Raw genomic sequence first — 12056 nt, 5'->3', positions numbered from 1 at the left:
TTGCTCCTGAAAATAAATATTATCTTTTCATCTTTATATCCTAGAGAACTAAAAAATGTGTGAGGAACGAATGACTTACAAGGAACAGTCCAGTAAATTTGGCCATCTTGCTCTACTCAGAATATACTAATTTGTTCACTGGTTCATTCATCCAATTATTCACTGTTACCTACAGCTTCAGTCACTAGGCTATGTGCATTTGGGCCTCAGATCATTTTGTGATCTCAGCTTGGAACATCCTCTTTTTTATCTTCCCCAAGACCTAGACTTTCTTTAGTTTAGGTCCTCATTCATGATCCCCTTACTTCAAACATCCATTATCATACTATTAATTGTTCCCTTTCCTGAATTCCCTTAAAACTTGCTTTCCATAAGCTTACTGATCACCCACCAGCACAGCTAAATGTGTACTAATGTGTACAAAGAAATATAACAAATTGCTCTGGCCTTAAGGAGTATCTACCAAAAGTTAGAAGAACAACAAAGAGGTTTTAAATTAGTATGTATGCTACGAAATTCAGAGAAGAGGAAAAATTCAAAGTTGGCTGCAGTAGTCTGTCACAGAAAAAGGCATGAGAAATCTGAAATAAGAGGCGGAACAGACAGCATAGGATGGATCTGGGGGATATAGGAAAGGTCTGATGGCTCATACATTGCCAACATACTGGATATAGCTTGGTAGAGGATTTGAAATAGTTCCTTAACTCTGCCTGGTCAACTATCCTTTATTTTTAAGAGACCTATGGAAGAAATAGTGGCTGTGTCATCTTTTTTAGTAATCTTAATATTAGTTCCAGAATCTATAGCATTCAAAAAAAAATTTTTTTTACAGTTAAGATTTTAAATATTAGGAAACAATATTTAATTATATTGAGAAACGAAAGGCATTGTTTATTTTATGTATCCATAGTGGCCACAAATGCAATGAATATCTTTTAAAAAATCAAACTATAATATCAAGTTATAACTCTAAAGCAATCTTTTTTTTTGTACAGTGAAAGGGTTTTAAGTCTCTTTATCGGGTGGTTATTATTACCTCTCCATCTTGAGTTTTTACCTGTTTGTATGTATTCAGTCATAAACTATGACATTTATCCAATCCCTACTCTACTTTTCTAAGAATTTATTGCCCAGAACTACTTCACTGTGTATGTACAAGAAATGAAAGTCACTACCCTAATGTACATTTATGTCAATCTGTTTTTCTATTTTCACCAAAAAATTATTTTATCCAATTGCCATATGTCTAAACATTTTAACTGTAGATCATACATTTCTCCTCGGAAACAATTTTCCAGCTTTCAGAAAATAACTCTGTGAGTGTGCATGTGCTCTGTGTGTGTGTGTACTTTTGCCTCACTTTAAAAATACTGAGGCTTCTTTTTTTATTTTTTTGGTCATTTGTGTTGGTTAAAAAGAAAAATGTCTATCTACAACTACTATACACAGAAGGAAAATTGAAAAGCTACCCTTTCCCTACTATACCACTAAATATTCTTCAGTAAATATGCACTTTTGTTTATCTGCCCTACTGGTACACACAAAGGCATAACCCTACTTCCCTAAGTTTTCTTTCCCTCAAGGTTGTACCAAGTTCCTCTAACTTTTAATCTCTGAAGAGGTTTAAAAGTAATCCTAGAATCCATCTGAGAATTTCCATTCTGCCAACTCCCAAACTTTGAAGATCTTGGCCTACTCATTAGTCTCCCACAAAATGAAGAATTAAGAATACTGGGATTTGAGAGAAGACTGAGCTACTAACTGAGAAGTCAGCAATCCTTCCATTCAGCAAGGATGAGTGCTACCTATGAGCGCTTTAGAAAAACAGGAAGAAAGAGTAAGAGGGCTAGATTTGGCTAGAAAAAAGCAAGGACTCAGGATATAACAAAATGAAAAAAACAAAACAAAACAAAAAACAAAAAGAAAGAAAGAAAGCGATGTCAGCTGGGCAGGGCATTTCATGCCTGTTATCCCAGCACTTTGGGAAGCCAAGGTGGGAGGATTGCTTGAGCTCAGGAGTTTGAAACCAGCCTGGGCAACATGACAAAACCCCGTCTCCACAAAAAGTACCAAAAAATTAGCTGGGCATAGTGGTGCATGCCTGTGGTCCCAGCTACTCTGGAGGCTGAGGTGGGAAGATCACTTAAACCCAGGAAGTTGAGGCTGTAGTGAGCTGTGGATCACACCACACACACACACACACACACACACACACACACACACACACACACACACACAAGAAAATAGATGTCACAACCAATTCTATAATAATTTACAACTGCTGGCAGCTCACGCCTGTAATCCCAGCACTTTGGGAGGCCAAGGTGGGTAAATCACTTGAGGCCGAGTAGGAGACCAGCCTGGCAACATGGAGAAACCCCGTCTCTACTAAAAATACAAAAATTAGCCAGGCATGGTGGCGCGCCTGTAGTCCTAGCTACTCAGGAGGCTGAGGCACGAGAATCACTTGGACCCAGGAGGCAGAGGTTGCAGTGAGCCAAGATCACGCCACCGCACTCTAGCCTGGGCGACACAGGGAGATTCTGTCTCAAAAAACAAACAAACAAACAAACAAACAAACCTGCTTGTAATAATTCCTGACTCCTTAGAGTTATTTAATACCATTTCTAAACAAAAGAAATGCCACATTCTAAGATGCTGCAATCAGCCCCGCCCAAATGCTACTGTACTTTTTATAAGGAGGTCTAATCTTGTACATTAGCAAAACTAAAATTTGGGCATCGATTTTTCTGCCTGAAAAAAAAAATCAATGTTCTCTCAATAATTTCAAATAGATATGATATTTTCCTTTCCTTCCTTCAATTTCTTTCACAAATTGTAGCTTACTTTGTCACCTTGTTTAAAGCATACACTACCAAAAAGGTGCCTACATTTTACTGATTTTTTTAAACCTATTATAAACAGTCTAGAGAGTACTAACTAAAAATTCTTGCAGGATAAAATATGGGATTTAAAGGATACTTTATCACTATTTTGAACTGTCAGCCTATGCTAAAATATTTAAAATACAGATACTGTAGTGTCTGGTCAACTAGAAACAAAAGGGCAGCTAGAAGGAGATAATTCTTCATAAACTTATACTGGTTATTTAGGCTATTGGAGTGTCCCACCTAAGATATAATTAATATGCATTACTAGTACTAATTATGAAATTTACATTAGAAAACTCTAGCATTAGCTGCCTCAGAGACGTTTCACAATTTGGGCCTAAGGTTCCTAGAAGAGTACTAGATACCAACCAACTACCTTCTTTTTTTTTTTGAGACAGAGTCTTGCTGGGTCTTCCAGACTGGAGTGCAGTGGCACGGTCTTGGCTCACTGCAACCTCTGCCTCCCGGGTTCAAGCGAAGTAGCTGGGATTACAGGCACCCACCATCACGTCCGGCTAATTTGTGTATTTTTAGTAGAGACAGGGTTTCACTATGTTCACCAGGCTGGTCTCCAACTCCCGACCTCAAGTGATCTGCCCGCCTTGGCTTCCCAAAGTGCTGGGATTATAGGTGTGAGATACCACAACCAACCCCAACTACCTTCTTATCAGCTACTACAATTATCAACCTTAATGGTTCTAAAAATGTTGGGGTTTTGTTTTTATGGTAGCCATGGAGAACAGAAACATTTTGAACTTACCTTAGTGATCTTACAGGGATAGCAAGGAAAGAATATGACCAATATATTAGAGCTACGATACTGAATTATACATTTGCTAAAACTCATCAAATTATACACTCGAGATCTTTGAAATTAATAATATGCAAATTTCACCCTGACAAGAAAAATAAAATACTGGCTAAAAACGTTGATGCACTGGTTTTTCTATTTGTAGTAATTATTTCACAATTTAAAGATATTAAGATATTAATTTTAATAATAAAAGTATCATTACTGTCATTCTCTTACACTGTAATTTTGTTTTCCTAAGAGACAAAGTCTTTCTCTGTCGCCTAGACTGAAGTGCAGCGGCACTAACACAGCTCACTGCAGCCTTGAACTCCTGGGCTCAAGTGATCCTCCCACTTTACCCACCTGAGTAGCTGAGACTATAGGCGCGCACTACCATGCCAGCTTATTTAACAAACAAAATTTTTTTAGAGACAGGGTCTTACTACATTGCCCAGGCTTGTCCCAAATTGCTAGCCTCAAGCAATTCTCCCACCTCAGCCTCCCCCAAAGCTGGGATTACAGCCAGAAGCCACCATGCAGGCTTCTAGAGACTTTATGGTTTGGCTTTACTTTAGGCCTATGATCCTTCTTGGAATAAATTTTGTAAATAAAGTGAGATATGAAGTGCATATGAATTTTGTATATGAAGTGAATTTTTTTCTAGATGGTTACCATTTATTAAAGACTTTTTTTCCCCAATGAATTGACCCAGTATTTTAAAACGTTTAACAAATTTAGTCAACTGCTAAAGATAATATAAAAATATGAACCAAAAACAGTATTAGAAATAAGATTTTCCAAAGAGAATGAAGAATCATGAAGTCTTTAAACAATTACACTAAAGGAAAGATAGCTGTGGTATACGGAAGGAACCGCAGACTTAACATTGGAAAGCCTGGGCTCACATAATGGTTTTGCTGCTCCCCAGCTATGCTATCATGGACACACCACTCATCTGAATTTCAGTTTCCTCACTTAACTAATATATTCCCTCACTCAACTAGCAAAGAGCAAAGAAAGTAGGATGGGGCAGGTAGGGGGCAGCTGGCACTGCCACGTATCTCAGGCCAGGGATCCATGGCAATCACTCTCTCTTCCCTTGTGGAGGAAGGTGGGGGTGGGGGTGAAGGCAAATTAATTCTAACCATGCTATTCAAGCAAAAAAAGTGAGGGCTTTTGTGGAAAATCTCCCTAGAACCAGGATGCTTTATCTTAGGCTCCACTCTAGGCAACCCGTTTTCCTTTTAAACAAGGATATATAATAATATTTCCTATACCAGAATGAAAAGATTCAGCATGAAACCAGATTCATGGACCCAACCAAGAAGCCACAACATTCTGTGGGAGGGAATCTCTCAGGTAGATTAGGGCAGGGCTTTTCCATGTGTCTACTCATAACCCATTCTTGAGATAGGGAGCCGGGAACTATTCCAAGCAACAGGTATGATTACGGGCAAAAGGGGCAGTTGAGGAAACAGCTGCAGATTTGCAACTCCTAAGCTTACTCCTACCTCATTCTGGGCCACTATAATTTTTTTTTTTTTTTTTTTTGAGACACAGTCTGGCTCTGTTACCCAGGCTGGAGTGCAGTGGTGCGATCACGGCTTACTGCAACGTCCGCCTCCTGGGCTCAAGTGACCCTCCCACCTTAGCCTCCTGAGTAATTGGGACAACAGGTGTGCACCACCATGCCTGGCTAATTTTTTGTACTTTTGGTAGAGACAGGGTTTTGTGATGTTGCCAGGCTGATCTCAAACTCCTGAGCTCGAGCAATCTGCCAGCCTCAGCCTCCCAAAGTGCTGGGATTACAGGTGTGAGCCACTGCACCTGGCACTATAATTTGCTCCTTTGAACAACTGTACCTTGGTTCTTACTTTCTCCAGCAGGCCAACTGAACTTGATGTGTGCAAATGATGTATCTTGTGCATTTTAACTTTTTTTCCTTAATAAAAATATTTTTATATATTTTAATCTAAGGTCCTTATTTTTATACTTTGTTGTGAGGTACACAGGCAACCTCAGGGATAATTTGACAGCTGCTCCAGGTCTGCACAGCAGGAATACTTTTTGTTGTTGTTAAATTATCACCACAAAAAACAACTACTTGGAGTATACAGCCTATTGGACTATCTCATTTATGTCAATAAGGGCTGGCTTTTCTACTGCAATGTCTTCTTAAAGTTCCTCCAGCTTGATAATGTTTCTTGGGATACTTGGTTTTAGTTGATTTGTCCCATGACTTGATCTCATTTTACTGGAAGATTGGACATGAGTATGAATAGGAAGGTGGTGCTGAAAGGTTAGACCCTGGGCCAGGTGAAAGGCCTAGGGAGGAACAAGGTTAGTTGAAGTTGTCTACATATGCAATAAAGGATTCCTATTCCAAGTCTCCAATCCTAGAGTACTAGACTTGCTTCACACACCAGATCTATCCTTCACTGAGATTAAACTAAATCTACCATGCACATTAAGATGTGTGTGTGTGTGTGTCTGAAAGTATGAGCTGGTAAGCATAGGTTTTTTAACTGAAATGCCTGTACCCATCTGTGTTGCTCAGGAATAAATGTATGAAGCAAAGACAAAAATTCTTAATTTTTCTAGCCAGGTGTGGTGGCATGTGCCTGCAGTCCTAGCTACTCGGGAGGTTGAGTTGGGAGGATCACTTGAGTCCAGGAGTTCGAGGCTGCAGTGAAACATGATTATACCACTGCACACCAGTTTGGATGATAGAATGAGATCCCTATTCTAAAAAAATAAAGTAAAACAAAAAATCCTTAACTTTTGAAAATTCTGGACTTAGAGACCTAGACCCATTACCAAGGGCTTTTGTTAATAGTATCTGGAGCCACTGTCCTGCATTGTTGCAGTAGTGATTGTAGAGTCATAGTAGCTAAAGAGAAAGGGAGTTTCATTTACCTGCCGTAAGAGCACTACAAACTTACATCCCTTTGTTCAAACAGGGCAAATAGAATGTATTGGGTGACATGTGTCTCATCCTGGGGGGGAGACTAAGAAAAGGAAGATAAATGTATCTAAGTCACTCAGGAGCTTTTATACAGGTGCAAAAAATGTATGTCAAAGTGGCCACAAGACTGATTAATAAGAGAAGGACAAATGCAGCTCGATGTTTACTGATAGAAACTAAAGCTTTGTGCAAAAGTCTGAATTCATGAAGGGGGAAGGACAGAAGGTAGGCTAAGTGTGTACCTGTCTGTTCTTTTCTTGATCCCTTCCCCATCTTCCTGAACTGCAGGAGACTGAGCTCCCTTGGACTCTGATGACTTTATCACTGGGGTGTGTTTATTTGATGGTCAATTTGCTGTACTGGGCACTTCTTTTCCGTTGCACTATTGTAACACATGCTTTTCCTTTCCCCCTCTTTTTCTTTTTTCCAAGAAAATACAATGAATAAATACTTATTGGTATTGGGGAAAAAAACAAAAAACAAAAAAAGATACACAATTATAAATATAAACATATCTAACAGGAGAGGCCCAAAATACATAAAACAAAAACTGGCAGAATTGGAAGAGAGAGATTAAAAATTCAACTATAATAGTTGGAAACTTCAATTCCCTGCATTCAATAATGAATAGAAAACCTAGATAGAAAATCAGCAAGGAAACAGAAAATTTGAACAAAACTATATACCAACTAGATTTAACAGACATCTACAGAACCCTCCCCCAACAACAGCAGAATACACATTCTTCTCAAGTGCACATAAAACATTTGGCAGGATAACAACATGTTGGGCCACAAAACAGGTCTCAACACATTTAAAAAGAGGAAAATAATACAATGTTCTCATAAAGAATGTTCTCTGGTCACACAGAATGACAATAAAAATAACAGAAGAAAACTTAGAAAATACACAAATATGTGTAAATCAAACAACATACTGCTAAATAACCAATGGGTCAAAGAAGGAATTTTTTTAAAACTTAAAAAACACATTAAGAACAAAACGCAACAAAACATAGAAAAACTTAATGGGATGTAGTGAAAGTGGTACTCGGAGGGAAATTTATAGCTGCAAATAACTATGTTAAAAGAGACAGCTCTCATGTCAATAACCTAAGCTTCTACTTTAAGACACCAGAAAACGAAAAGCAAACTAAACCCAAGGCAAGCAGAAGGAAAAAAAAAAAAAGACAATTAAAGAGAAAACAAATGAAATGGAGAAAAAACAATAGAGATTAGTGGTGGTGATTCCAATAGTCAGTATTTTGAGAAGATCAACAAAATTGGTAAATCATCAGCTAGACTGATGAAGGAAGGAAGAAAAGGAGGGAGGGACGGTGGAAGGAAGGAAGGGATGGGGAGTCAAACTATAAAATCAGGAATGAAAAAGCGATGTTACTACTGGCCTTGCAGAAATAAAAGAAATCATAAAGGGCTACTATGACCAACTGCATGCTAACAAATTAGATAATCTAGATGAAATAGGCAAATTTCCAGAAACACATAACATACCAGGATTGAATTATGGAGAACAGGAAAATCTTAATAAATCAACAGCATGTAAAGACATAAGAGTTAATATTCAAAAAATTTACAACAAAGAAAAGCCCAGGACCAGGTAGCTTCACTAATGAATTCCACTAGTGTTTTTTTTTTTTTTCTTGAGATGTAGTTTCACTCTTCTTGCCCAGGCTGGAGTGCAATGGCGCGATCTCGGCTCACCACAACCTCCGTATCCCGGGTTCAAGCAATTCTCCTGCCTCAGCTGGGATTACAGGCATGTGCCACCATGCCTGGCTAATTTTGTATTTTTTAGTAGAGAAGGGGGTTTCTCCATGTTGGTCAGGCTGGTCTCGAACTCCCGGCCTCAGGTGATCCACCCGCCTGGGCCTCCCAAAGTGCTGGAATTACAGGTTTGAGCCACTGCACCCAGCCTTTCTACTAATATTTAAAGAAGTGACACCAAGTATTCTCAAACTCTCCAAAAATATGAGGAAACACTTCCTAATTCTTTGAAGCCAGTATTATCCTGATACCAGAATATTACAGACCCAAATCCCTTATAAATACAGATGTAAAAATCCTGGCAAATTGAAATCAGCAGCATAAAAGAATTATATGTCATACCTAAGCAGAATTTATGCAAGGAAAGCAAGGTTGGTTCAACATACAAATATCAATCAACGTAATACACTATATTAAGAGAATAAAAGATAAAAGCACACATGATTATCTCAATTATGCAGGAAAAGTAACTGACAAAAATCTAACATCCTTTCATGATAAAAACACTCAACAGACTAGGAATAGACAGAATTTTCTCAATCTGATAAAAGACATGTATGAAAAACTCAGAGCTAACATCATACGTAATGATGAAAGACTGGATTCTTTCCCTCTAAGATCAGGTGCAAGAAAAGGATGTCTGCTCTTGCCACTTCTACTTAATATTCTTCAGGAGGTTCTGGCCAAAGCAATGGGCATGAAAAAGAAATAAAAGGCGTAGATTGCAAAAGAAGAAGTAAAACTATCCCTACTTGCAGATGACCTGATCTTATATACAGAATACCCTAAGTAGGGCGGGGGGGGCTGTGACTCACGCCTGTAATCCCAGCACTTTGGGAGGCCCAGACGGGCGGATCACCTGAGGTCAGGAGTTCGAGGCCAGCCTGGCCAATGTGGTGAAACCCTGTCTCTACTAAAAATACAAAATTTAGCTGGGCGTGGTTGTGTGCTCCTGTAGTCCCAGGTACTTAGGAGGCCGAGGCAGGAGAACTGCTTGAACCCAGGAGGCGGAGGCTGCAGTGAGCTGGGATTGCGCCATTGCACTCCAGCCTGGGCAAAAGAGCAAGACTCTGTCTCAAAACAAAAAAAAAAGAAAATCTCCAAATTATTAATGCTAATAAATGGGTTCAGCAAAGCAGCAGGATATATGATCCATATGTAAAAATCAGTTGTATTTCTATACATTAGCAGTGACTAATCTAAAAATGAAATTATAAAGCAATTCCATTAATAGCATAAAAAGAATAAAATACTTAGGAATAAATTTAATCAGAAAACTATAAGACTTGTATACTGAAAACTATGAAACATTATTGAAAGATAATAAGAGAGATCTAAATAAACAGAAATATATCTCACATTCATGGTTTGGATGACTTACTATTATTGTTAAGATTGTAAATTTCCCAACTGAATCTGCAAATTTGATGTAATCCTTATCAAAATTCCAATGCCTTTTTTTTTCCAGAAGTGGACTAACTGATCCCAAAATTCACATGGGATTACAAAGGATACAGAATAGCCAAATCAATCTTGAAAAAGAACAACAAAGTTGAAGGACTCATACTTCCTGATTTCAAACTTACAATCAAAACGTTTTTTGATCTTAGAAACTTACAGTAATGAAGACCGCATGGTAGTGGCATAAACACATATATATAGATAGACAAATGGAATTTATCTGGGAATTCTGAAATAAATCCATACATTTATGATCACTTGATTTTTAACAAAGGTGCCAAGGCTGTTCAATAAAGGAAAAAATAGTCGTTTCAGCAAATGGTAGGGACTAGATTCATTTTTTTACATGTGGATATCTGTTTCAGTAACTGGTTATACACATGCAAAATAATGAATCCAGTCCCTACCTTGAACCATGTACAAAAATTAACTCAAAATGGAAGACCTAAATGAAAGAGTTAATACTATAAAACTCTTAGAAACGTAGATAAAAACCTGTGTTTCCATGGGTTACATGTTTCTCAGATATGACATCAAAAGGACAAAGAAAAAAATAGGTAAATTGAATCTTGAAAATGTTATGCTAAATGAAAGAAGCCAGACACAAAATTATGAGACTCCATTTATATGAAATGTTCAGAAGATCCACACAGACAGAAAGTAGATTAGTGGTTTCCAGGGGGGAGGGGGAGAGGAGGAAATTGAGACTAACTGCTAATAGGTATGTGGTTTCCTTTTGGGGTGAGAGAAATGTTCTAGGATTGGAGACATTAAGTTAGGCAATGGGAATAATCTGACTTAGAAGTGTCTTACTGCCAGGCATGGTGGCTCACACCTGTAATCCCAGCACTCTAGGAGGCCGAGATGGGCAGATTGCTTGAGCTCGGGAGTTGTCCAGGGAGACCAGCCTGGACAACATGGCAAAACTAAAAAAAAAATAAATACAAAAAATTAGCTGGGCATAGAGGCCCGTGCCTGTAGTCCCAGCTACCCTGGAGGCTGAGGTAAGACGATTGCTTGAGCCCAGAAGGTTGAGGCTGCAGTGAGCTGTGATCACAACAATGTACTCCAGCCTGGGCAACAGAGTGAGGCCCTGTCTCGAAAAAAAAAAAAAAAGTGTCTTACTAATAAGTTATGGAGTACCCTTGACTGGATATCTATATATAAATCAGCAAACCTCCCCAGCAAAACCTGCACCACTACTCCTCTGGCAGGAAGCCTATTGAGCTGGCCTTGGTAAGAAGTATGCTCTTCTCTTCCCAACCGTAGCATCTTCTATTCTCTCTCTGAAGTGGCCTGAAAAAGACTGGGTCAAGCTGGCTTGGTATATGGCCAGGTAGCCAGTTGTCCATATAAATTCATCTGGACTGCCATCGGCAACAGTTTGTAATATATAATTCATCTTCATTCCTGAAAATCTATCTAGGAACAATACTTGGAGAGCAACAACTCAAGCAGGCCAAATACAGTAGATGATTATAAATTGGAACTTTCTTCACCTCCTCACAACACCCAACAATTTGTGAGGTTCAGCAAATTGTGGTACTGGCAGTATACATCCCGTATATTATAGGAAGAACACAGGGTATGGTCCATATCTCTGCTTCCCTCATTAGAAGAGGTATATTAGTCTGTTTTCATGCTGCTGATAAAGACATACCCGAGACCGGGAGGAAAAAGAGGTTTAATTGCACTTACAGTTCCACAAGGCTGGGAAGGCCTCAGAATCATGGTGGGAGGCAAAAGGCACTTCTTTTTTTTTTTTTTTTTTTTTTTATACTTTAAGTTTTAGGGTACATGTGCACAACGTGCAGGTTAGTTACATATGTACACATGTGCCGTGTTGATGTGCTGCACCCATTAACTCGTCATTTAACATTAGGTATATCTCCTAATGCTATCCCTCCCCCCTCCCCCCACCCCACAACAGGCCCTGGTGTGTGATGTTCCCCTTCCTGTGTCCATGTGTTCTCGTTGTTCAATTCCCACCTACGAGTGAGAACATGCGGTGTTTGGTTTTTTGTCCTTGCGATATTTGCTGAGAATGATGGTTTCCAGCTTCATCCATGTCCCTACAAAGGACATGAACTCATCATTTTTTATGGCTGCATAGTATTCCATGGTGCATATGTGCCACATTTTCTTAATCCAGTCTATCATTG

The 12056-nt window shown here is 38.8% G+C and overlaps 1 protein-coding gene across 4 annotated transcripts in view; it reads right to left on the bottom strand.

Moving 5' to 3' along the window:
- The window catches only part of ITGB3BP (integrin subunit beta 3 binding protein), an 89448-nt gene that overhangs the window by 56064 nt on the left and 21328 nt on the right, over positions 1–12056 (bottom strand). The gene's annotated exons all lie outside the window — the stretch shown is intronic.

This window comes from Gorilla gorilla, chromosome 1, assembly GCF_029281585.2.
Source record: "Gorilla gorilla gorilla isolate KB3781 chromosome 1, NHGRI_mGorGor1-v2.1_pri, whole genome shotgun sequence".
NCBI classification, from domain to species: Eukaryota; Metazoa; Chordata; class Mammalia; order Primates; family Hominidae; genus Gorilla; species Gorilla gorilla.
Note: the sequence above shows the minus strand (reverse complement) of the source record. Positions and strands in the feature narration are given on the sequence as shown.